Genomic DNA, 25,469 nt, shown 5'->3' with positions numbered 1-25,469 from the left:
TGTTTTTATGTGTTTGTGGCATCATTTACAGTTTCCCTTTGCAAGAGTGAAATAGTCATCCTGTAGCCCTTGATTCAGATCTGTTGATTGTGATCTCAGGAGAGAGTTCATTGGCTGTTTACAGTTGGTTATACATTCATTTTTGCTTTTGGTTTGAGTTTGTCTCTTTTGAGTGTCAAAACAAGTATTCATTTCGAAAATCGTTAAGTGTTGTAATCTCTTCTACCCTTTCTGATTTCGAAAAAGTAAACTTGTTTGTATTTTTCATTTAAAAGAAAATTCAAAGTTGTGCAAAAAGCTTTCTTTTTAGGCATCAATATTAAGAAAGCGGAAAACAAACACTTGCATTGTGCATTTGCATCTTGATAGTTTGCATGATTGATTTAGGGAAAGTGCATTTAGAGTGTGCTGATTGCTCTCTGAGAAAAGATGGTGTCTTTCTTTTCCCTTTGTAGCTAGGTTTTTCATTGTTGAAAAAGAGATAAAATTTGCTTATCATCTTTTAGATTGCATTTAGGAAGTTGTCTATACATCTCGTGGTGAACCTCAAAAGGCAAACTTCTAAGAAAGATCAACATAAAATAAACTGAATGAACTTAATAACGCTTTGTAACATAACGCACAACATAGAGGTCTAGGCTAGAGACGTGTTCCGGCGTCGTAAAGCCTGGTGACTGTCGATCTCGCTGATGGTGGGTGATTCCTCCTGAGGGACGATAGCGCCAGTACGGATTGTGCTCGCACGTACCGTGGAGTATATATTGGGAGACCCCTATAGGCATAAAACCTTTATCCTTAGGAAGCCGTGTCGGCCGCCCTACTGATCGCAATGCACTGAACACAGCATTCAGGAAGATTGACCGCCCGTACCTTAAAAAGTATTCTGCGGTTTTGCGAAAAGTTTGGCACACCCTCTACCTAGAACTCCAGAGCAGTTCCTTTTGGCCTTTTTCAGACTCTATAACGGAAAAAGTCCATCCGAGCATTTGTCACTTCGGGCTCGTTAAAATATCGAAGGAGACTAGAGTCATCTTTAGCTTTTTCTCGACCCTTTAAAATTGAAAAAGCAAGTTGTGTCTAAAGCGTCATTAAAATTTATTTTAACGGAATAATCAATCACCCTTATTCCCGCGTTGATCTTTCAGTTGAGAAATGGAGCCCTCCAACCAAGGAATTCCCCTTGGTGGAAGTCCTAGTCCCTTCTCCTCTTGGGGAGATGTTGGAGTGCCCCATATGGCCACATTGTCGCTTCCGGGACTAACAATCAGCTTGCCTGTCTGGCTCTTCTCAACTAATGTTGTTCAAAACACCACTATTCCTGAACAATCGAATCAGCAGTTAGACCAGTCCAGAGCTGCCCACCAGCCTTCCACTTCCTCTAACTCTTCCTCTCCTCCTTCCTCTTCGCTTGATGGAGCTGGCAAAGCCAAAAGCCAAGCTCATAAGGAGAATAAGGAAAAGAAGAAGAAAGAGAAGAAGAAGAAGGAGCCAAAAGCGACTGGGGGCAAGCGAATGGCGTCTAATGAAAATCCACACACTGCACTGACCAGGCCTAAATCGCCATGTGTCATATGCAAGGGAGACCACTTTCACAGAGATTGTCCTTGCATCCCTCGGATACTAAGGGACTGGTCTCCCCGCTTTCACAATTCGGTGGCGTCAACCTCTGATAGCCATGTTGACAGCACACCGTCAACTAGTGAAAGTGAAGCCACAGGACAGAGAGGGAAAACTAGATTTCCCTGCAAACTGTGTGAAGACGACCATGCCATCCACCGTTGTCCCTTCTTAGACGAGGCTAAAAGAGTTTTGGAAGATCGCCAGGTTTTACCAGTGCAACTTCCTCCTGGATATCAAAAACTCCTGCCAAGTCCTTCACCAGTTGAGAACCCGGCTGGCCCGCTCAGGTGGTCAGCCGAAGCACCTATCATTGAGGATGAACCATCTGAATCCATACCTGACGAAAGTCAAAAGGTTGAAGCGGCAGTTGACCCGATTTTGCCTTCAGAGGCTCTATCTTCAAATGATACCATCACAGAGGAGAATAAAGACGACACCGTCCAAATTCTCTTCATCAACACAGACTCCGACGAACAAGGGGGAAATTCGCCCATTCCTTTATCGCAGGAAGGAACTTCGTCAGAGTCATACCCAGCTGTCTATTCGGTCCCACCCCCAAGCAACCTAGTTGTATCCTTCGACTGGAACCAACTAGGCAGACCCCAGTTGCCAACAAGCATACCATTCAGAATTATCGTTCAAATATACAGAATGGTAATGGCTGGCACCATCATTGATGAGGGGGCATCTGTGAGTATCCTTTCCTCTATTGCTTGGAAAGCGCTTGGTTCGCCAGCGCTTTTGCCTGAAATGAGAAATCTGACAGGCTTTGATAAAGGAACCAGTCGGCCTTTAGGGATCCTCCCCAATGTGCCCATAACATTGAAAGGGAAGACCGTTCAAATGAACGTGATGGTCATTCAAGGACCCTTGGATTATAACCTACTCCTTGGACGAGACTATATTTATTGCATGGGAGCCATCGTCTCCTCACTCTTTAGAGTAATGTGTCTTCCGCATGAAGGAAGAGTGGTCAAGCTCGTGGACCAACTTTCATTTCCCGGATCACGCATCGCAAATAGTCATATACCATCCCTAAATGGTCTCTTCACGCAAGAAATGTCTCAACCCATGGTCCGTCCTCCCGATGAGCGCGAGTGATTCGGAGGGATATGATTGGAACCCAGGGGGCATGCGTCCTGGTCTGCTTCGGCAGGAAAACTTTGGGTATAGGTAGGTTTCCGCGGGAGAATATGACTAGTCTGTACCCCGCCCTTGCTAGAAGAGGATTATTCTAGAATAAGATTCTTTTGTCAAAGTTATGTGAGTTGACAGACGGAGTCTCTCACCCTTGTCTATTTCGGTAGACATTGCCGAAGAAGTGTTTTGTTTGAAAGATTAATGAAACAATCTTTGGGTAACCTGAAAGAGGTAGGCCTTTCCTGGTAGAACAAATGTTTTACTTGCAAATTGAGGGGTAACTTTGAAATCATACTTTATACCTGGGGGCATGCAAACCTTTTGGAGTGCAAGCAAGGGGCGTCTATTTATTTTTTAAATTTTTAGGTCCTTCCCTTTAAACCTGTAGGTCTAACCCTTTAAACTCATAGGATTAGTCATTTCCGAACTTGCATAACGAAAGGATCCGGAGCAAAGCTTTGTAAGATCTAAGCTCCATAAAAAATAGCATCTTCAATGAGACATTCTTATCATATGACTGGATTATTCGAGCAGTTTTAGCACACAGTTCATGCTCGTTAAAAAATAAACGCAAGATCCGAGCAGTTTTAGCACATAGTTCATGCTCGTTAAAAAATAAACATAAGATCGAGCAAATGTTTCCACCCGCGTTTAAGCTCGTTAAAAAATGAACTTTTCCCGTAAATAACCACCGTGAATGTAGCGACATCAGCCATTAAAGCCTTGGTCGTGTTTGCCCACCACCTCCACTTTTCCATTGGTTGATCATTCACCTCCATATGATTGTTTACCCATTTTGAGGAACAGCTGCGAAGAGTGATTTCACTAGCCATCCTTGTGACACTGCCGTGATTTGGAAATTCCAATCCTTCCCTGGAATCAGCTGCTACCCCTTTTTATCACTCGTTCCTCAAAAGACGAGTCTTCTTTAAGCTCTTTTCATCTGACTCGTAAAATATGAAAAGATTGTCGAGTTTTGGCCTTCCAGCTCGTTAAAGTGACCGGAAGAGCTATCCCTCCTCTAGATTTTAATCTTTTTGGACCTGAGGGATTATTGCACAAAAAGATCGAGCGCTTGTTTTATTCGGCTCGTTAAAACTATCGAAAATTCATCCCTTCTGTATTGTTTTATACATTTTCAGACTTAAGGGATTAGATGACGAAAAAGGACTTTTGGAGTTAACTTTATGTACCTTTTTAGACTCTCTAAAAATGAAAAGGACCGAGTTATCCTTGTCGTTAGACTCGTTAAATGCATTAAATAGCGACAAACTTGTCTTTAGACGAGAACGAGTTACCCTATCGCTAGGCTCGTTAAAACATAGCGATGGGCTTGCCCGAAGGGCAAGTTATAGAACAAGCATATGTTATCCTCCTCAATCTTGACAAAAATAAAGAGGTACTGGTCAGCAATGACTGGGGAAAAATTGGGAGAAACTCAAGAAAACTTTGATGGTAGCAAGTCGCTCTTGAACATGACACTTTTCCTCCGTACCACAATCGGGTTGGGTTGTTTCATTCACCGGCCACATCACCATGGTCTCGCCATACCATCCATATTTGGGGTAATGTTACCGATCCATCACATAAGTGTCGCCATATTTTCAAGAGAAGTCGTTCAGAGAAGTCACCTGTGTCCCATCCACTACCATACATTATACTCTTTCATGACTGCCACCCTGAATCATATGTCATCAGATCGTTTTCACCTCCATCAAAATCATTAGCTCTGTTCCGTGTCATCGATGTGGGATTCATTAAGGCCCTCCTTTGACGGATCGCTTCTTGTCGACATCAACTCATTATCCAAGAAGTTGATCTAGGAACACCCCCTTCAGTACTTTGAAGCTTGCATGCCTCAATGGCAAGTTTCTCACTTCCGGCGACAGGTATACATCAATGACCTTCGACCAAAAGATTTTGCGTGGTGTTCGACGCCAAGTCTTCTATTCACACCACGTGAATTGTACTGCAGTACCTTGAGGGTCTCATCATTATCGGTGATTCCTCTCGCGCTTGTTAACAGTTTACATCATTGACTGGTAATCAAGCGATGTCTTTCCATGTTCGACTTCAGAGCAATTCTCACATGGATCGACTTATACTTAGAGTGAAGATCGGACGAGATTGAAGTCCCCGGATCTAGTTTCATCCATCCGGGCTGCGATATATATTCAGAAAATAAAGACATGGAAATGTAGAGCTTTGCAGCACAGATAATCATCCTACCAAAAGGATGATGGCTCTTTCAGAATCATCAGTCTATCATTAGACGATTGTCTGTTATATGTACATGAAAATGAATTTATAAAAGCTGAGCATGGGAATGCCCGCCTCAGCTAGATCATGAAAAAAGTATGAAAATAATGTATTGTATTGTATTGTATTACAGGTCTCCTCCCAGCATTGAAAGAACTTCGGATCCTCCTAATAAAGCATTTCACCCGATAAACAGCCTCATACTTTAGGGGGAAACTGTTATAGACATTTTTGTGCCTTACAGCTATAAGCATGAAATGTCCATAATCCAAGGGATCCAAAGTCCCTAAACATGTTGTTCCTACCCCTAGAGGAACAAGGCTAACAAACCACAGCAATTCACAGAAGTTCTCCACCAGAAACTGCTCAAAAACAAGTCAATTCAGGATCAATTCACAGAAGTTCTCCACCAGAAACTGCTCAAAAACAAGTCAATTCAGGATCAATTCAGAAGCTCCACTAGCTGCCTGCGTTGAAATGCAAAGGCTACACTGGCTAGTTGCATTGCAATGCAGGTGGAAGCACTACCAGGGTGCGCTAAGCGGGAAATGACAAATGTCAGGGTCTCTTGTGAGAGGTGTCAAGACTGTGGAAGCTTCCAGAATCTTCCTCCATGACACTTGCCTTGCTGAGTTCGACTAAGTGATGAGTAAGAGGCTCTTAGTCTCCAAGTGGAAGTAAGAACTGACAAAGAGAGAGGACACTAGTCAGATCACAAGCTGACTCATCCTCACTCCAAACATCTATATATGGATTCTTCTCCATGAGATCTGGAGGCTGGAATTTTGTTATTGCAAAGAATTATTGTTGGTTTGAGATTGGAATCATTGGGTGCTTAATGCTTTGAAGGGAGGTGAAGATAGGAATTTCATTTGCTGGGAAGGAGATGCTGGATTGGAACTCTCTTGGTTGTATCTCCTCCTGAACCTTGTTATTTCATCAATAAAGCTATCTTGGTTTCTCCTATATGCTGATGTGTCTTTGATGTATGATTACATTAGTGTATTTGGTTTATTTCTAATCCTGAACTAGTTATGAATATGAATCTATGTCTTTGTGTAGTGTCCCCTTCTTGTGATCTTGCAGGAACCTGTTGAAGCTGGGCGAGCGAGAAGGCAAGTAGCTGGGAACTCTCAAAGAGAAGAGAAACCGGATCGAGGGACAAACGGAAGACACCGGTTAGTCCATCCATCTCTCTTCATTCTTAATTCATAAAGGAAGAATACTAGAATAGCCGTTTCTATTTGTTGCTAAGGCACTGTCACACCTTAGGTGGATAGGATCGTCCTGCATAGGCATTTTTCCCCACAACAGTTTGGAGCCAAACTTTCAGTCACTTGTACTTCCCCTGAAGTTGATGCTACCTTATACCCTCAGCTTGTAGGAAACCTTTTGTATCTAACCCATACCCGTCTAGACCTTTCCTTTGTGGTTGGCCTTATTGCTCAGTTTATGAAAAACCCACATGAAATTCATTGGAAAACAACTAAAATAATACTTCGTTATGTTCGAGGTACAATTCAATTTGGGATTCATTACAGTGCAGAAGCATCTCCTCTATTGGTTGGTTTCACTAATTCCAATTGGGTTGGTGACCTTGATGATTAGAAGTCTACTACAGGTTATGTCTTCACTCTTAGTTCTGGACCTATTACATGGGCTTGCAAGAAACAAAGTGCCATTTCTCTTTCTTCAGCAGAAGCAGAGTATCGTGGCATTGTAGAAGCTAGTAAGGAATCCATGTGGCTTCTTCATATCCTGTCAGCATTTGGCTTTCAGCAGCAACATCCGACTACACTTTGGTGTGATAATCAAAGTGCCATTCAACTATACAAAGATCCATTCCAACATTAGCACAGCAAACACATTGAGCTACACATTCACTTCATCAGAAATCTCATTCATGACCATGTTATTGAAGTGCAATATCGTTCAACAGATGATCAAGTTGCAAACATCTTTACAAAGGCTCTCACAGAAGTGAAGTTTACTAAACTGCGATTTATGGTTGGAGTTCAGGAAGTTGTCACTAAGGGGGGATAGGCTATAATGACTCCTTCATTCTCCTATTGTGTCATATTTGTACATCCTTCAATCCTATCCCAATTTGTTCTTAAGGGGGGATGTTAGGATATTCCGACACATAGGAAATAGTTAAGTATAACTTGGTTTAGTGTAGAGTTAGGTAAAGTGTGTTTCTTTACTATGTACTTTTGTAACTTACAATTCAACGATCACGATATGTAGTGATCCGACAGTTCATTCTCTCCTCGGTATTACCGACACTTGATCTGTGTCTTAACACCCGATTGGTCCATGATCTCTATTTAAAGAGCATGGAGGGTCATTTGTAAGGTGATTGTTCATGAGAAAAGCTTATGTAAATTTTCTTTCTTTTATTAATAAATTTCCTAAAGTGGGTGTGTTGGCTTAAGCCTTGGACTGTTTCCCTCTTTGAGGGTTTTAACCACGTCAAGAATATTGGTGTATTGATCTATGATCTATTTGTGATTGGTGTCCTTTGGTGTTCTATCTCAGGAACTTACCCTATAAATTCCTACATCCAGAGGAGGCATGGACAGGTAAAAAGGTAAACTACTCATTTTTAAAGACTTTTGGTTGTGAAGCCTTTGTCCACACTTATAATAAAGAAAATAGAACCATCTTGAGGAAAAATCAAAGAAATGTACCTTTATTGGATATGGTGTTAAATATTTTGGTTATCTCTTATATGATTATGAAAATCACAAAATCATTAGGAGCAGTGATGTCATATTCAATGAAAAGGTTTTGTACAAGGATCAGATGCAGGATAAGAAACAGGAAAAAGAAAACAGAAAATACACAATGCTTGATTAGATCACAGAAAAAAGTAAAGATGCCTGAAAATCATAATGATCAACAGCCAGAACAACAACAACAACAACTGTAGAAAATCCTGTAGATTCACATGCTCATGTAATCTACTAAAAAAAGAGACAAGAATCTACTTCTTCTCTTTACAATGAAAGCACATAAAGATCGAGCAAAACAATAATAGACAAGAGGAAGATAATCAAAGACACATAACACAATAAACATCCGGGGAAAGCCATAGCTCAAAACCCCACTATTTGTATTACATTAATAAAAAATCCAAGATGATAATACAATTCTTGTTCTCAAAAGAACAATCCCAGCACTTAGTAAAATCAATCTCCAGCTCAAAAGCAAACTCTTGGCCAACACTTAGCCAATTCTCTAGCTCTCCAAGCCCCTATTTCCTTGCACCCTTGGTCAAAGGATTTGAATGAATACAATATGCTCTGCTCAACCTTGAGCTTAACCTGCACACGTATTTCCTATCCTCTGCTTGATGACTTCCTTTGGCCAATACTTAGCCAAATTTCCAAGCCACAAAGCTTCTAATTCTTTGCACAATTTCTTAACTAATTAGTCTGTATTTAAAATGAAATTCCTCATCCATAACTGTGCAATCCCTCCAAGGATCAATTCTTGATTTCATGCACTATCAATACAACTCAAAAAATTATACAACAAATAGTACATTGTCCCTGCACTCTAGTCTCAACTGGGTATTTCTCATAATCGACATGCATGAGTTTCTGATGAGGGAATCTTTAGTTAATTGGAGTAGCACTATTTGAGCACACTAATGCATCAACTGACTGTTAAATCACTATTAGTTCCTCAAACAGTTTGGAACTAATTTAACTAGACTTAACTCAATAAACTAAGTTAACTAATTACCACTCATACTTAACTTATCCTGGACCCCTATAATATAGGGAGAACATATACATGACTTCATAAGTACTTCCAACTCGAAATTCCTAAGTTAACTAAGTCAACTCACTCTATTTAACTATTACAGGTTGCTACGAGAATAGAATTCAATTTTAATTCTCATTTTAATTCAAGGACAAATTAAACTAGAATTTATAGATTCTATTTTTATCATTTCTTGTTGATTTTTTCAACACTCCCTCTTAACAAGAAAGGAATTCAACTCAATCCCGATCCTGAACCTTTGGAATGTTCTTCATGCAACACTTCTCTCTAGTGTTATTGCTCCAGCAACTCCCGAAAAATATAAACATCCAACTCGAATCAAAATGATTCCTTGTCATCAAATTCTCTAACTACTATTGCCTTTGTCGACTAAAAACTCTATGCTTTTTTTGACTCTGCCTTTTTGCACTATTTTCAACCCTCTCTATGCTCTTCAGTATCTGACTGCTCTAGCCTCTGTCACTCTGATATTTGACTGCATCAATTCCACTGATTCCTCTCGCTACTATGTACTTTGGGCTCCCGTTGCAAGGTACGATCCATGAGATAAAACCACTCTATGGACCCTACCCAATTTCAGCCCTCTTGGGACTATCACTTCACATCACCCCACCTCACACCTGGAGGTATGGTTGCATATGCTCCCTCTACCCACTTGGCTCAAAATTTCCCCCTACTTGCATGAGTGGATGCCTCCACTCAGTCTCCTCTCGACTTCTCCAATTGTGGCTTCTCCACAATTGTTTGAGACTACTTCTGAGACTGAATCATAATGATGCCTCTGTCATCAAAGTCTCTGACTACTATTTCCTCTGTTGACTGAAAACTCAACGCTTCTGTTGACTCTTCCTTTCTACACTGTTTTCAACCCTCTCTATGCTCTTCAGTATCTTACTACTCTAGCCTCTGTTTTAGTGGATCTCTCCACTCGGTCTCCTCTCAACTTCTCTAGTTGTGGCTACTCCAAAACTTCCTGAATCTACTTCAGAGGCTTCTTTTGGGGTTGCATGTTGTGAGGTAATTTACTCTCCCTCTCAACCACCATGTCTCTAACCTTTTCCTTGCTCCCCAAGGCTTTGCATGCATCTTGAAACTCAATAGCATACAGGTTCTTGACCCGTTCACTTATCTGATTCACCTATCTGATGGTGATGTGTCTAAGGAAAACCTTTCCCTTATTAAAAACAACATCATAGCTATGTTCTTCTAATACTGTGACTGAAATAAGATTCTTCTTTAGTCTTGGAACATACATCACATCTATGATCCTAAGACGGGAGCAGAACTCCCTCTAAAAGGTAACCGAATCAATCCTGGTAGCTCTATACCTCTCGTCATCTCCAAACTCTATGCTCTGATTGAGGTATTTATCCTCAAAATCACTAAAGAAATCTCTATTCCTCGTCATATGGAATGAAGTACCATTGTCAAGATACCACACACCTCCCATGGTAGTGTCATCCATGCATCCAATGAGAGTGAAATTAAGTGCAAATTGTGAAGCTAAAGCTTCACCTGCTGTCGCTACTGTCGGCTCCTTCTTGCTTGCCTTCTTTTGTGGGCATTTATTGGCATAGTGTCCATGCTCGTGATAGTGAAAACACTTGATTTTCATCAAGTCCATGTTATTTCTGCCCTCCTCACCTTGGGACATATTTCCCTTAGCCTTCTTTTCCTTACTCGCTAAGGAAAAATCCTCTTCCACTCCCTTGGAAGAAATCCCTTCTCTAGTGTTCCTCCTGATCTGCTCCTACATCAAATCTGACCACGCTCATTCCCAATCTGGCAGCTTCTCCCAACCATTGATAGATTCCTAATAACTATGCCAACTCTTTAGGAGTACAATAAGAGCAAGGCTCACCATATATTCCTTTGTCCCACCTTCACGGAATTTTCTAGAAAAAGAGTTGGTTTTAAATCAGCTATATCTCCCTCATCCAAACTCTGATTTGACCGATTTGTTTCTTGAATTTGGGTATTTTTTTCTCAAGGAATCCATATCTGCTATTTGTTTCTAAAAATTTTTCAAAAAATAATTTCAGATCTTCTCTACAAACTCGCAGCCCAAAAAACAATCTTGCTCTAATACCATGTAGAAAATCCTGTAGATTCATAAGCTCATGTAATCTACTCAAGCAAGAGACAATAATCTACTTCTACTCTTTACAACATAAGCACATAAATATCGAAAAACAATCATCCAAAAGAGGAAGAAAATCAAAGGCACATAACACAATAAATATTTAGGGAAAGCCACAGCTCAAAACCCCACTATCTGTATTGCATTAATGAGAAATCCAAGATGATAATACAATGCTTGTTCTCACAAGAACAATCCCATCACTCAGTAAAATCAATCTCCAGGTCACAAGCAAACTCTTGGCCAACACTTAGCCAATTCTCCATCTCTCCAAGACCCTATTTCCTTGCACCCTTGGTCAAAGAATTCGAATGAAAATAATATGTTATGCTCAACCTTGAACTTAACCTGCACAAGTATTTCCTATCCTCTGCTTGATGACTTCCTTTGCCCAATACTTAGCCAAATTTCCAAGCCACCAAGCTTCTAATTCTTTGCACAATTCCTAAGAGAATTAGCCCGTATTCAAAGGGAAACTCCTCATCCATAACTATGAAATCCCTTCAAGGATCAGTTCCTAATTGCATGCACTATCAGTACAACTTAGAAAATTATACAACAAATAGTGCATTTCCCCTGCACTCTAGTCTCATCTGGGTCTTTCTCAGAATCGACATGGATCAGTTTCTGGTGAGGGAATCTTCAATTAACTGGAGTAGCACTAGTTGAGTGCACTAATGCATCAACTGACTATTAACTCACTATTAGTTCCTCAAATAGTTTGGAACTAATTTAACTGGACCTAACTCAATAAACTGAGTTAACTAATTACCACACATACTTAACTCATCTTAGACCCCTATAATATAGGGAGAACATACACATGACTTCAAAAAGACTTCCAACTCAAAATTCCTAATTTAACTAAGTCAACTCACTCTAGTTAACTATTACAAGTTGTTATGAGAATAGAATTCGATTTTAATTCTTAGTTTAAGTCAAGGACAAATTAAACTGGGATTTATGGATTCTATTTTATCATTTCTTGTTGTTATTTTCAACAACAACCACAACAGAACAGGCACCTCAAACACCTAAAAGTGGTGTTAGAAGATCTACCAAGATAAGTAGACCCCTGAACGATACTCTCCAAGTTCATTATATTATGTATTGTTCACTGATTCTGATGAACCAGAATTTTATGGAGAAGTAGTGCAAGTAGAAACTAGGAAGAAGTGGGAGCTAGCCATGAAAGAAGAGATGGACTCCTTGGTACATAACCAAACTTGGGACTTATTCAGGTTTCCTGTAGGTAAAAAATAATTACAGAATAAATGTGTTTACAGGTTGAAGGAAGAAGATGGAGGTAGGAAAAGGTATAAAGTTAGACTTGTGGTAAAGGGGTTTGCACAAAAAAAAGGTATAGACTTTGATGTGATATTTTCTCCTATTGTTAAAATGACTTCAATTAGAACTATTTTAAGTCTAGTAGAAGCAGAAGATTTTCATTTTGAGTAGTTAGATGTAAAGACGATCTTTCTCCATGGGGATTTGGAGGAAGAGATATATATGCAACAGCCACAAAGATATGAGGTCAAAGGGAAGGACAAACTAGTGTGCAGGTTGAAGAAGAGCTTGTATGGCTTAAAGCAAGCTCCAAGGCAGTGGTATCTAAAATTTGATAAGTTTATGTCTGAACAAGGCTATACTAGATGCCACTCTGATCATTGTGTTTATTTCAAAAGGTGAAATGATGGCAGCTATATTATATTATTATTTTATGTAGATGACATACTTGTTGCAGGGTCTAACATGCAGGAAATAAATGTGCTCAAAGGAAAATTCAAAAATTCATTTGCAATGAAGGATTTGGGTGGTGAAAAACAAATCCTTGGTAGGAGAATAACTAGAGACAGAAAAAATAGCAAATTAACATTGTCTCAGAGTGAGTACATATAAAAGGTGTTGGAAAGATTTAATATGCAGAATGCAAAACGAGTTACTACACCTTTGGCTAGCCATTTCAAACTAAGTAAGGAGATGTGTCCCAAGACTTAGGAAGAGATGGATTATATGCCTAAAGTTCCAAATGCATCAGGAGTTGGTAGCTTAATGTATGCAATGGTATGCACAAGACCTAATATTGCACATGCAGTGGGAGTTGTAAGCAGGTACATGAACAATGTAGGAAAAGAACATTGGATGGCAGCGAAGTGGATTCTCAGGTATTTGAGAGGTACCACATATCAAGCATTATGCTTTGGTGGTTCAAACATTTCTCTACATAGATATGTTGATGTAGATATGGCACATGACAGAGGTAACAGGAGGAGCACCCAGGGTATGTGTTTAATGTAGGTGGAACAACTGTCAGTTAGGTTTCAAAATTAGAGTGTTGTTGCACTCTAAACAACGAAAGCAGAATATGTTGCTACTACAGAGGATAGAAAAGAAATGATTTACAAAGGTTTCTGGATGAATTGGGTAAGAAGAAGGAGTTGGGCAGGTTATACAATGACAACCAGAGTGCCATTCATCTTGCAAAGAATTTTTCATTTCATTCCAAGACTAAACATATGCAACTCAAGTACCATTCCATATGTCCAGTGTTAGAAGATGGACAGTTGAAGGTGGAAAAGGTACACACTAGCCAGAATTGTGCAAATATGTTAAAAAAAGTTGTAAAAAGGGAGAAACTGAGATTTTGCTTAGTTTCAATTGGTCTTCAAGTATGATGATGAAGATGAGAATCAACGAGGTCCAAAGTGGAGTCATTGTCAAACAAATGAAGCAGTGGCAGAGTTTCTATCATCAGTCTCCAAGTGGGAGATTGTTGGGTGTGGAGCCTGATTATCTTCTTTATTCAGAGGCCTTTGTTTCAGCTAGATGTGTACCCCAGTAATACTGTACAACCCTCCACGCTAGAGGTTGCAGGGGCTAAAAGTAGATGTAAAATTTTATTTTAAAATATTGTAATTTCGTAGTCAATTTAGACCGTTCATTAGGCGGATGATCTGATGTTAGAAGTTATGTTTCATTTAGGGTTTTTTTCCCTAGAAGGAAACCCCTCACTATATATGAGGGAAATGGATTGTGACTTTTTATATGTGTATTCTAAGCGAGAAAGAGAGAGGATATTGTGTGAGAGCAAAGAGGGACTTACAACAAATTTGTTTTAGGTTGTATCTCTTCGTTTTGTTGGATAATATTAAAGGAAGGATTGGCTGTTTCTCCGTGGATGTAACCCAAATTGGGTGAACCCCATATATCTATGTCTCTCTTGCTTTATGGATTTTCTGTATTTGTAGTTATGCAATATTTTATGTGTTCCATTGCTCTGTAAAATATAATTTTCTAACACAAGGGGATGATAGCTAGTGTTGAGGCACTTATCAGACTGTTGATGGAACTTAAGTTCCCCTTACATACAGAGAAGCAGGGGTGGCGAAGTAGGTAGTGATGGCATTGCAAGGTGACATGGAAATAAGGTGATGTTAAGGCACGTGGGAGTGACACATGGCAGTTGGATTCAACACTTTTGGGTGGCCAAGTGGTCGTTTTTCGAGTGACATGTTGTGATTATGTGTGTAGGAAGACACGTGGAAGGATCTCATTGGTTGCATTAGATGATGTGTACATAACATGGCAGTCGAGGTGGCATATGGGCCCCTCCACTGGGCTACTGGGGCACCAGGCCATTGGAGCATGAGTTAGCATTGTAGCTCAAATGACGAGTGGCGAGTGACAAGTGGTTGGTGGTAGGTGATGGCCTAATGAGAGATAAGCACCAAGTTCGAGCTAGTGGTCATGTGCAGCTTAGGTGTAAGAGCCAAAGGGCATATTGACCACCTCCCACCACCCATTGGCATGGAAACAAATAATTGTAAATGCCCAATGCAGTGGTGGCCGATATATGGATATTTAGATGTGATTTGTTGTATATGTCAGACAATAGACTTCGAAAGCTCTGCGCCCACCCCCCCCCCCCCCCCCCCCACACCATTAAAATTTGGAAAGGCAAGGGGTCCTGAAGTGTTGTATAAGTCATTAGATATGATCGACTAACCAGATAAATTAGCATGCTCCAAGAAGGTTCGGTTCACTTAACTATGCATACAACAAATTATGGAGCCCCCATTTCATTAAATTTTGGATAGGCATGGGAGCCTCGAAGTGATGCCCTGACCATCAATCATGAATGGATCTCTTGGGATTCCTTAACGTGTGTTGGTTGTTTAACATTAAGCAGTATGCAGTGGTCCATGGTTACGTGCCCTTAGGGATTAATCCCTTTGTTCATTCCAGTTGTCCTACCTCCAAGAAGCTAACCACCAACATCTACAAGAAGAAAATTTGGCATTCTAGTGTTAAATTATGTTAGAGGTGTAAAGCCTATTTTGGATGCAAAATTTAGTACAGGTTGAAATGAATTAGTTTTGTCATGGTAGAATATATCAAGGAAAGGGGATGACATAGAACAAATGAGTCTCATGCAAAACAAGTAATTGTTGCTATTGTTGACATACACAAATGCAAGAGAACAAAGAGAGGAGTGGGTGTTGAACAACAAATAGTAGGAGGAGTTTTGAAAATGAGTTGAAGTTTAAACTATTGGTTAACGGAAAACTTTTACAATGAGGCGATATTTGAAGTGGTTGTGATATTAAAGAATAGAAGATGTAAAGCATGACAAGAAAATTGTAGAAAAGAAACTACAACTAAGATAAAATATGAGAGGGAGAAGTATAGACGGTGAAGAAATCTAATTATATCATTGAATTAAAGAAAGGTTTCTATAGAGGACATAACAACAAATTTGTGAATTAAACAAATGGTTCAACAATATTTTAATTAAAAGGGCCTCATATATGAGTGTGAAAAATTATGAAATAGGGACTAATAGGTTGAGAAAGTATGTGTTTGCAGTTCAGGGGGGTTGTAGCCTCCTTCATGTAGGTTCTTGTAAAGGTCAAGGAGTTTGTGATTCCAACAAGTGGGTGCTTGCAAATATAAGGGGGTTGGACCCTCCTGTAGGTTGGTGCCTACATAATTTGATGCAATGTGGAGTTGGTGCTTACCTTTACATCATAATAAAAAAGAATTTGTGGTTTTCTCTCATAAGGGTTTCCACGTAAACTTGTAGTGTTCAAGATTTATGTGACTGGTATATTATTGCCATGTTGAATATGTTTAATTGGCCAATTAATTGTTAGAAGTTGTAAAATATTGATTCCACCCCCCTCAATATTTTTCTAGTTTCCAACAATTGGTACTAGAGTAAGTTCCTTCAACATCAGAGTAAGATATGAGACATGGAAACCCAAGATGGAAATTACACCAACAAGGATCTTATGTTCACGAGAACAAATTATGCATTTTGCAAGGTAAGAATGAGAAACTTTGTAATGTCTCTTGGTGCAGATGTCTGTGATATAGTGCAAAACAGATATAAAATTCCAGATGTATTAATTGACATAGATGATAAGCTCGATTTCACTTACAATTCTAAAGAAATGCAATAAATCCTGTGTGGTTCACTTGAATCTAAGTTAGTTAAATTCATTCACTAAAAAATACCCAAATAAATATGGGACAAATTGATGAGTTTCTATGAAGGTTATAGTAAGGTAAAGAAAGCCAAACTCCAAGTCTATATAATTCAATTTGAAGCTTTAAAGATGAATGAGGATGAGGACATATCTAAATTCTTTCTTTGGGTGGATGAAATAGTTAACACCATAAGAGGGTTTACTAAACCTATGGATGATTCCTTAGTAGTTCAAAAGGTATTGAGATCCCTTCCTTTCATATTCAATGCCAAAGTATCATCCATCGAGAAGATGCAATATATCAACATCTTAACATTGAATCGATTGCATGGAACATTGAAAGGTAGATCTACGTCAAAGGAGGCAACCTTCAAAGATGATAATAAGAGCAAAGAAGATCAAGAATATTTGAGCTATGGATTCAAAGAAGAAAATGCAAAGTTTGTCAGAATATTGAAGAGAGGATCTGGAAAGTACAAAGATAAGTTACCATTCAAATGCTTTAATTGTGGAAAAGTATGTCATTATGCATATGAATGTCCACATAAGAAATAAAATATTGAATATGATCATAAACAGAAGGATAAGTATAGGAAATTAAAGAAGGAAAATAAATTCAAGAAGAAATCAATTCCTCATAAGGTGAAGATGAAAATTTCATTAATGAAGAAAGAATGAAAGAAGTAGTGAATGAATTCATGCTCATGGCCCTAGAAAATATAAATTAAGGAAAAGTTGAGTTTGATGAAGAAGAGGCTGAATTGGATTTGGAAGGTGAATTGATCAATGCCTTAGAAGAAATTCCAAGGCTCGGGGAAAAAGAATAAGAAGAAGAAATAGATGCTATTTGAAAAAGAAAAGTATAATTTTGAATATCACTTCTTCTTCTAAGAGTTGAGTTGGAAGAAGAAAACAAAATTGAAGACACTTTGTTACAAAAATTGAAATAGAAGGGAAAAGAGGGTGAAAATATAGAAGAAGAGATAGTCTCTCTTAGAAAAGAATTAGAGAAAACCAAGATTCAGCTTAACTAGAACTTAAATTTTATTAAATTATCTAACAAGTTAGATGAGATCCTGAGTTTTTAGATATCTCCTCTCATCAAACTGGTATGGGCTATGAAGGAGAATCAAGCACTAATGAAGCTGAAGAAAAAGAACGAATCAACTATGTTGATGCAGTCAAAAGACCAAACAACAATGTAGCCAAAGTAAATGAAAAGAATCAACAACATCAAAGAAAAGGAAAGGAAAACAATACAGTTACTCAACAATAATAAAAGAAAGGTTATAACATATATTTGAAGAGCCAGAGAGATCAAGTGATAAAGCAGCATAGACCTTGTCCCCCTCAAGGGGAAGGTCATCAAAGAATCGAAAAATCATATTCTCAAAGACAAATTTCTCCAAGGTACCAAAATATTTTCAATCGTCTTCATTATTTATGTATAAAGTTTGGACATAAGGTTGTAAACTGAAGAGCATATCTTCAAAATAATCATATAATCATATACGAAATAAATCTTATCATTCAAACAGAGATAACATTTTTGTAAATCCATATAGGAATGATCCTAGGGACAATGATCCATTTTCTCCTATGTCTGATTATATTGAATGTTATAGCTATCATAGCTATGGACATAAAGTAATTGAGTGTAGAACCAAAAAATTCAAATAAGCTCCTTATATCAAGCAAGCTCAAGAGGAACCCAAGACATGGAATTATAAAAAGGAAGAAAATATTGAAGAATGTGGCATTGCCTTTTATTCTCAAAACCAAAGCAACCATTAGTATGTGGATAGTGGATGTTCTAAACATATGATTGGTGATAGGTGAAAATTCTTGTCATCAAGAGAAGATAAGACAATAAGTGTTACTTTGGAAATGATGTTCTAGGAAAGATCATGGGCAAAGGCACAATTAACTTGGTAAATGTAAGAGGCTATCCTCAAAACATTATTTTTGTGGATGGACTCAAACACAACTTGCTAAGTGTGAATCAAATGTGAAAAGGGGTATGATATCACTTTTCGTTCCAAAGCATGTGAAATAAAGACTGAAAAAACATGGAAAATAGTGGCAAGAGCTACAATATTATATCAAGTAATGTATACCTATTAGATAAATAAAATGATAAATGGTGTTTGGGAAAGTGATGAGATCTAGTTATGACACAAAAGGTTGAGACACTTTGGAATTTGGCCATTTAGTGAAGCTTATCAAAAATGAAGTTGTAAGGGACTTGACGAAAATATCTAAGCCAAGAAATACAACCTGCAAATCATTCCAAATTGGAAAGAAAGTCTGTGTACCCTTCATGTCCAAAGAAAACTCATCTACTAGGCCTCTACAACTGGTCTATACAGACTTATGTGGGCCCTCAAGAGCTGATACCCCAAGTGGTGAACAATAGTTTATGTTAATCATTAATGATTATAGGGTCACATTTTTAAGGGAAAAGTCTGAAGCATTTGAAAAGTTCAAAATTTTGAAAGCTATGGCTGCAAACCAAACTTATTGCAAATTGAAGTGTTTAAGGTTAGATAGGGGTGGAGAGTTTACTTCAAATAAAATTGATAATTTTGTGAAGAACATCGCACAAGAAGACAATTCATAGTTGCAAACAACTCAAAACAAAATAGTGTGGATGAAAGGAAAAATAGATCAGTGCAACAAATAGAAAGTGAAATTATGGACGAAATAAATCTACCAAATACCTTTTTGGTTGAAGTTGTTCATACAACAATCCATATTTTAAAAAAATCACATCTCAGGCCAAACAGTGACAAGACTCCCTACGAATTGTGGAATGGAAAACCAACCTCAATAAAGCACTTCAAATTCTTTGGGTGCAAGTGCTACATCAAGAAAAATGATGAAAAATTGGGTAAGTTTGATATTAGAGTTAATGAAGGGATATTTTTAGGACATTCTACTAAAATCAAGGTCTATATATGTTACAATAAAATATTCTGCAAAATAGTTGACAACATTGATCTGATGTTGGATGAGGAGTTACTTCTCAAAAATAAGAAACCAAGTTTTATCAACCCAACTGATTAGGCCAGTAGTGAAGATTAAGTAGAACAACTTGAAGAATCAAGAGAAGATGAAAAATAAGAGGAAAATTTCTCTCACCCAAAAACCCCCTCAAGGAACATACAAAAACATCACCCTACAAATAAGGTTGTTGGTAATATGGAAGCAAGAGTCCAAACTTGAATAAGATTAACAAATAAGTCCAATCAAGCTAATATTTCTATGTTGTCCATGATTGAGCCAAAATATGTTTTTATGGAAAGGCAAGATAAGCATTGGATAAAATCCATGAATAAGGAGTTAGATTAGATTGATAAAAAAAACTTGGGAATTAGTTCAAAGAACTTTAAACAAAAACATCATTTTCACAGATAGGATATTTAGGAACAAATTAAATGAGGATGGACAAATTGTGATAAATAAGGCTAAATTAGTATGTAAAATCTATGCTAAGGTTGAAGAAATATATTTTGAAGAAAATTGTTCTCATGTAGCAAGATTAGAAACAATTAGAATGTTTCTAGCATTTGCATGTCATAAGAATTTCAAATTTTATCAGATGAATGTAAAATCAACATTCTTGAATGGTGAACTTGAAGAAGAGGTTTATATAGAATAACTTACAGATTTTCAACTATCAGACAATCCTGAGGTAGCTTTTAAGTTGAAAAACACATTGTATAACATGTAGAACAACTAAACTAGACAAAAATGTAGAACAACAATGATTCAAAAGAGGGATAGTTGATAGTACTTTGTATAGCGAATCTGAAAACGATAATATTTTAGTGTTTGTATTTTATGTTGATGACAACATTTTTGGTAGTGATGCAAACTTACTTAGCTAAAAATTTGCAGCTGATATGCAAGCTAAATTTGAGATTTATATTCTTGGGGAACTCTCATTTTTCCTTGGCTTACAGATTACTCAATCAACGAAGGGTATATTTATTTCCCAAGGAAAATACCTCAATTAAATGTTAAAGAAATTTGGAATGGAAGAGTGTTCCCTTTTCAATACTCCTATGATCACTGGATGAAAACTAAGAAAATATGATGAGTCACTAATGGTAAATCAAACAATGTTTAGATTAATGATTGGAAACCTCTTGTACCTAACAACCTCAAGGCCAAACATTATGCAAGTTGTTGGTGTAGTTGCAAGGTATCAATCAACCCAAAAAAAATCAGTTGTTAGCTGCCAAGAGAATTTTCAATTATTCAAGAGCCACAATGGACTATGGCCTATGGTATCAAAGGGACAAAACTTCTCTTTCACTACATACATAGATGTTGATTGGGTTCAAAGTGTGGATGATAGGAAAAACATAAGTGGTGGTGCATTCTTCGTAGGAAAGTGTTTGGTGGCTTGGCTAAGAAAAAATAAAACTCTATATCACTTTCTACTATTGAAGTTGAGTACATAGCAGGTGCATCAAGTTGTACTTAGAATTTTGTGGATAAAGAAAACACTACAATACATGAAGGTAACTTATGATGAACTCATTCCCATTATATGTGACAACACAAGTGCTATCAATATATCCAAGAATCATGTTCTTTGCTCGAAGACCAAGAATATTCCCATAAAGTATCATTTTATTAGAGAATAGGTTGTTGATCATATTGTGAATTTTGAGTACGTATCCACAAAATATCAAGTTGTTTATATATTTACTAAGACTCTTGTCCAAGATCCTTTTGAGTATTTAAGGCAAAATTTGGGTGTGATATCTCACTCATCTCTTCACTAGCTCTCTTCACAACCAAAGTGGACAACTACATTTGTATGTCATGAGGTTAGAGAGAGGAAAAAAGGCTACATTTAGGGGGGCTTTAAGGTCAACAGGAGTAGTACAAGTTCAAAGGGATTATAATACACTATGAAATGGAAAGTTTGCATGTTCCCTTAGTTTTTTCTCTACCCTTCTTCAATTGCTATCACTTGATTTAAATGGAAGCAACTAGTATGTTTAGTAGAAAATTCAAATAACCATCCATGGCTAACTTTGGGAGGGTGATAATCCATCTGATCTTCAAAAGCACAGGGGTAGAGTGAGTAGATAGTGGTAGTTTCTTCATCTTGACAGGGGGAATATTGCAAGGTGGTGGTGTTGCCATCAATGACTAGCCATGTCAGGAGGTGATGCCGTCAATGCCAAAGGGGTAAATTGTTGAGTATGTTTGCAATTGTTTTCATTGATGTCAAGTCTAGTAATTTCTATGAAGTGATGTCAAGTTTAGGGGGGTCTTGTTTAATTGTCATGTATGATGCTTATGTTGTTATTGATGTATTGATTATTTTGTGAAGCTGATGATGACTAAGTTGTTTATTGAGTATCTTATCTTTGAAGGAATTTTTTCTACATGTAACTTGGTTAAAATCATATGAAAAGTGTTTGGTTGGATGTCCAACTCAAGGATATTTCGAACGATATATGGAATTGTTGTGGCCAGAACCACTACCCTATTAAAACCTACTCTGGTAGAAAATTTGAATGGGTCCCCTAGAAGTTTGATCTCTCATTTCTCCAAATGATAACTCTACGAATGATCTATTTTTATCCCAGGGATCTTAACTCTCTTCCGAGTCAAATCTTCAATTCTTAATGGTTAAGACCCCCTCTGAACAAATCTTTTCGGCTCATTCATTTATAACCCATTCTAGCCCGTCATTCATATCCTTCACAGGACTTTCTCAACCCTCAAAACCTTTTATCACGTCCTTATTCTATATCAATGCTTTGATAATAGAAATACTATACAAATATGCATAACTTACCCTTTTCATGATTCCTCAGTCTTTACACTTCTCTCGATGCATGCCTTCATCACTTATCGCAATCACTTGACCACTCCTCCATCACATAACACTTTTCGCATTGGTAAAGGGCTAAGGTCTATCTCCCATGAGTTACTGCGATGTTATCAAGTCTCTGATCGCATCAGATATCGCAATCGGCACTTTCAATGCTAATACATAAGGCGCACCGCGATACACCGGACCTGCCAGGATTATTAAACATAACACATATATTTTTCGGGTCCGCTTCTCCAATCGCAAATCACAATCGACAGAGTTCAATTTTTATACATAAAGCACGACGTGATATGGTGGACCCACTGGAGTTATTAATCACAGCACATATATTTTTCGGGTCCGGCCTACCACAAATCACAATCGACAAAACCCAATGTTTATACATAAAGCGCAATGCAATATGGCAGACCCGTCGGGATTATTAAATGCAACACATATATTTTCGGGTCCGGCCAATCGTAAATTGCAATTAATGGGACCAGGGGTGATGTTGCATGTGACTGCCCGATGCAATGTGCGATTATGACTTGATCGCATTGCAACCTTGGCTGAACTAGGGGCTGATTCTTTCACACTTGTTCCTTTTGATTTTATAAAAGTTTTATTGAAGGGAATATTTGTGTTTTTAGGCATTTCTATCATATTTTCATAAGCATAGCTGATGTTGATTATTTCTGCATGCAAGGACCAAGAGAAGGTAAGTGAGGTCGAAAAGCAGCTGCATAAGCATCAAGAATGGCTACGGGTAAAAGATGCACGAGCGGATCCGAAGAATACATATATGCAAGTGCACTCTATTTAAGATCTGGCCTTAGGAATTCATGGTCGGGTTTCCATGCGTTACCTGTGTATTCCAAAAGTGATGTTATCCCAGGTTTCATCATGAGGAGATGACACGCAATCATTCTCCTTTCCATCGGCATCCATTTATTCCCCCCAGGAAATAGAATGCTCCAGCAAATATGACCTCGACGTGTCAACATTTTCACCGACCGTTCTACATCTATATATTCTGATTTGTATATTGAAAATGAGAGGAAGGTGGAAAGTCAAGGGGAAGACAGAGGGTCAGTCTTGTTTTGCATAAATATTACCTCTAGAGATGGGAGGAGGACTTTTTTGGGTAGAACAGCTTTTGATTTATTATGCTAATAAAGAAGACTGTTTGGGTCAAGAAGGAGCCTTTTTCAAATTTATTTTCCTCTTCTTTCATGTGTTTAGAATCAGGGTGTTGTTGTTGGCATAAATACAAATATGTTTTGTTTTATGTATACTGATAACAGACAGTTCGTGACTAGTCTTGGTTATTCAAATATAATTTGTTACCATGGTTAATTCATGAGTGGTTGCTAATTCGAAACCTTGTTAAACATCACTTGCAAATTTTATTTTCTTGGAAAGGAATGTGTATTCCGGAGTGAGTAATTAGATTGCAATTAAGGTTTAATACAACCTTTTTCATCTATGAACCAGTAACTGATTCATTTGGACTTGGAATCTATATATGATGTTTAATCTCTTTTATTACGCTCCTGTAGGATAGATTAGAATAAGTAGGTATAATTAGTATAGATAGGACTTAATACATATAATTTAGTTGTTTCTTTTGTTGATTTAACTGAAGTCTTCCTCCGGGGAGCAATCTTTCAACACCTATAACAGTTTATGGGATCCTTTAAAACCCATTGGAACTAGCCACTCCAAATGAAAGCAGATCTAATTGGGGCCTGTGATCGGGTTAGTTCCCCTTGTTGGCATAGTGAAAATTCGTTGCATCAACAGGAACTTAACATAAACCCCAAGGAATAAGGAAAAATTAGTGTTTGAAGTGTTAAATCTCAATCATCGTTCCAAAGGCTCAAGGTTCCACAAGGGCCCAACCTCATCAAATTGGTGAAAATTGGCAGTGGAAGGAGGAAGCTTGAGTGGAATAAAACACCAATAGCTAATGGGTGATGACCCATCAAGCCATCAGTCATAGCACTTGGTTTCCAAATAGCCTGGTGCTAAGAGACTAGGAACCTATCAGATAATTTCCAACAAACAATGAAAGGATGGAAACTCAGGAGGAATAAAACAATAATGGCTGACAAAAGGTGTCACGATAGGAATTGGTCATAACACTTGGTTAGTAGGGGGTTGACATCTAGCACTCAGGAAATCATTGAACCATTGGTGGAACTTAATTTCCCCTAGCATGTAGATGAACACTGGTAGCAAAGTGGAAGGAAATGATGAAATGGAAAGGTTATGTGGAAATTAGGTGACTTGGATGCACATGGGTGTGACAAATGGTAGGTGGATTCAACATTATTTGAGTGGTCAAGTGACCCTTTTCGAGGTGACATGTGGTGTCAATTTGTGTAGAAATACATATGGCAGGCTCTCATAAGTTGTGTCATATGGCTTTTACATTGAAGGAAAATTGAGGAAAATGAAGAAAATAGAGGCCTCAATGATAAAAAAGCTTTTGAGGATTAGTTCACAACATTTTTTCAATTTTAGCTTGGAGCTCTCGTTTCATTCTCTCACTCTCTCATACTCTTGCACATTTAGAGAATTCTTGGAGAATTCTTGGAGCACTCTAGTATCCACTTGGATTGGGAGAAAGAAGGAAAGGGAAATCAAGAAATTGCAAGGGTATAGGTGGATCAACATCTACAACAAGATTATTTTTCAAGTAACAGGTTGCATGTGTAATTTCCTTGTTGATTTATGGAGGCATGGTATATGCCTGTGATTATCTAGTTATGTTATGTCATTGGCATGGATGATTTACTGGTTTGTAAATGGTTTTAGCCTTGCTTTTCCATTTCCTAGATAGCCACGGTGTTGTGTGTTTTTAAAATTGATTGTTTTATGATTGGTGCTCATAACTAATTATGGTTGTGGGTTGGAAAAAATGCTCTAGAAGCCCTGGAACAATTTGGGTTTAGTTACTAGTCCTGGAGCCTAGGTTGGGAAAAAATCTCTAGAGCCCTTGGTGGGATGATTTACTAGTCCCTGGAACCAAGTTGGAAAAACACTTTGGAGCCCTGAAAGGTTGTGGGTTGAGTTACTACTTCTTGTAGCACTTGACAACTTGGGTAGAGACCGATTTGGTTAGTGTTAGTGATTTCTGACCGCGAGGTGGAATCACTCATTGAGGGTTGAGGTGATTTGGCCT

This window comes from Pinus tabuliformis, chromosome X (genome assembly GCF_031772625.1).
Source record: "Pinus tabuliformis cultivar Carrire ecotype Pingquan chromosome X, CPIR1, whole genome shotgun sequence".
Lineage (NCBI taxonomy): Eukaryota > Viridiplantae > Streptophyta > Pinopsida > Pinales > Pinaceae > Pinus > Pinus tabuliformis.
Note: the sequence above shows the minus strand (reverse complement) of the source record.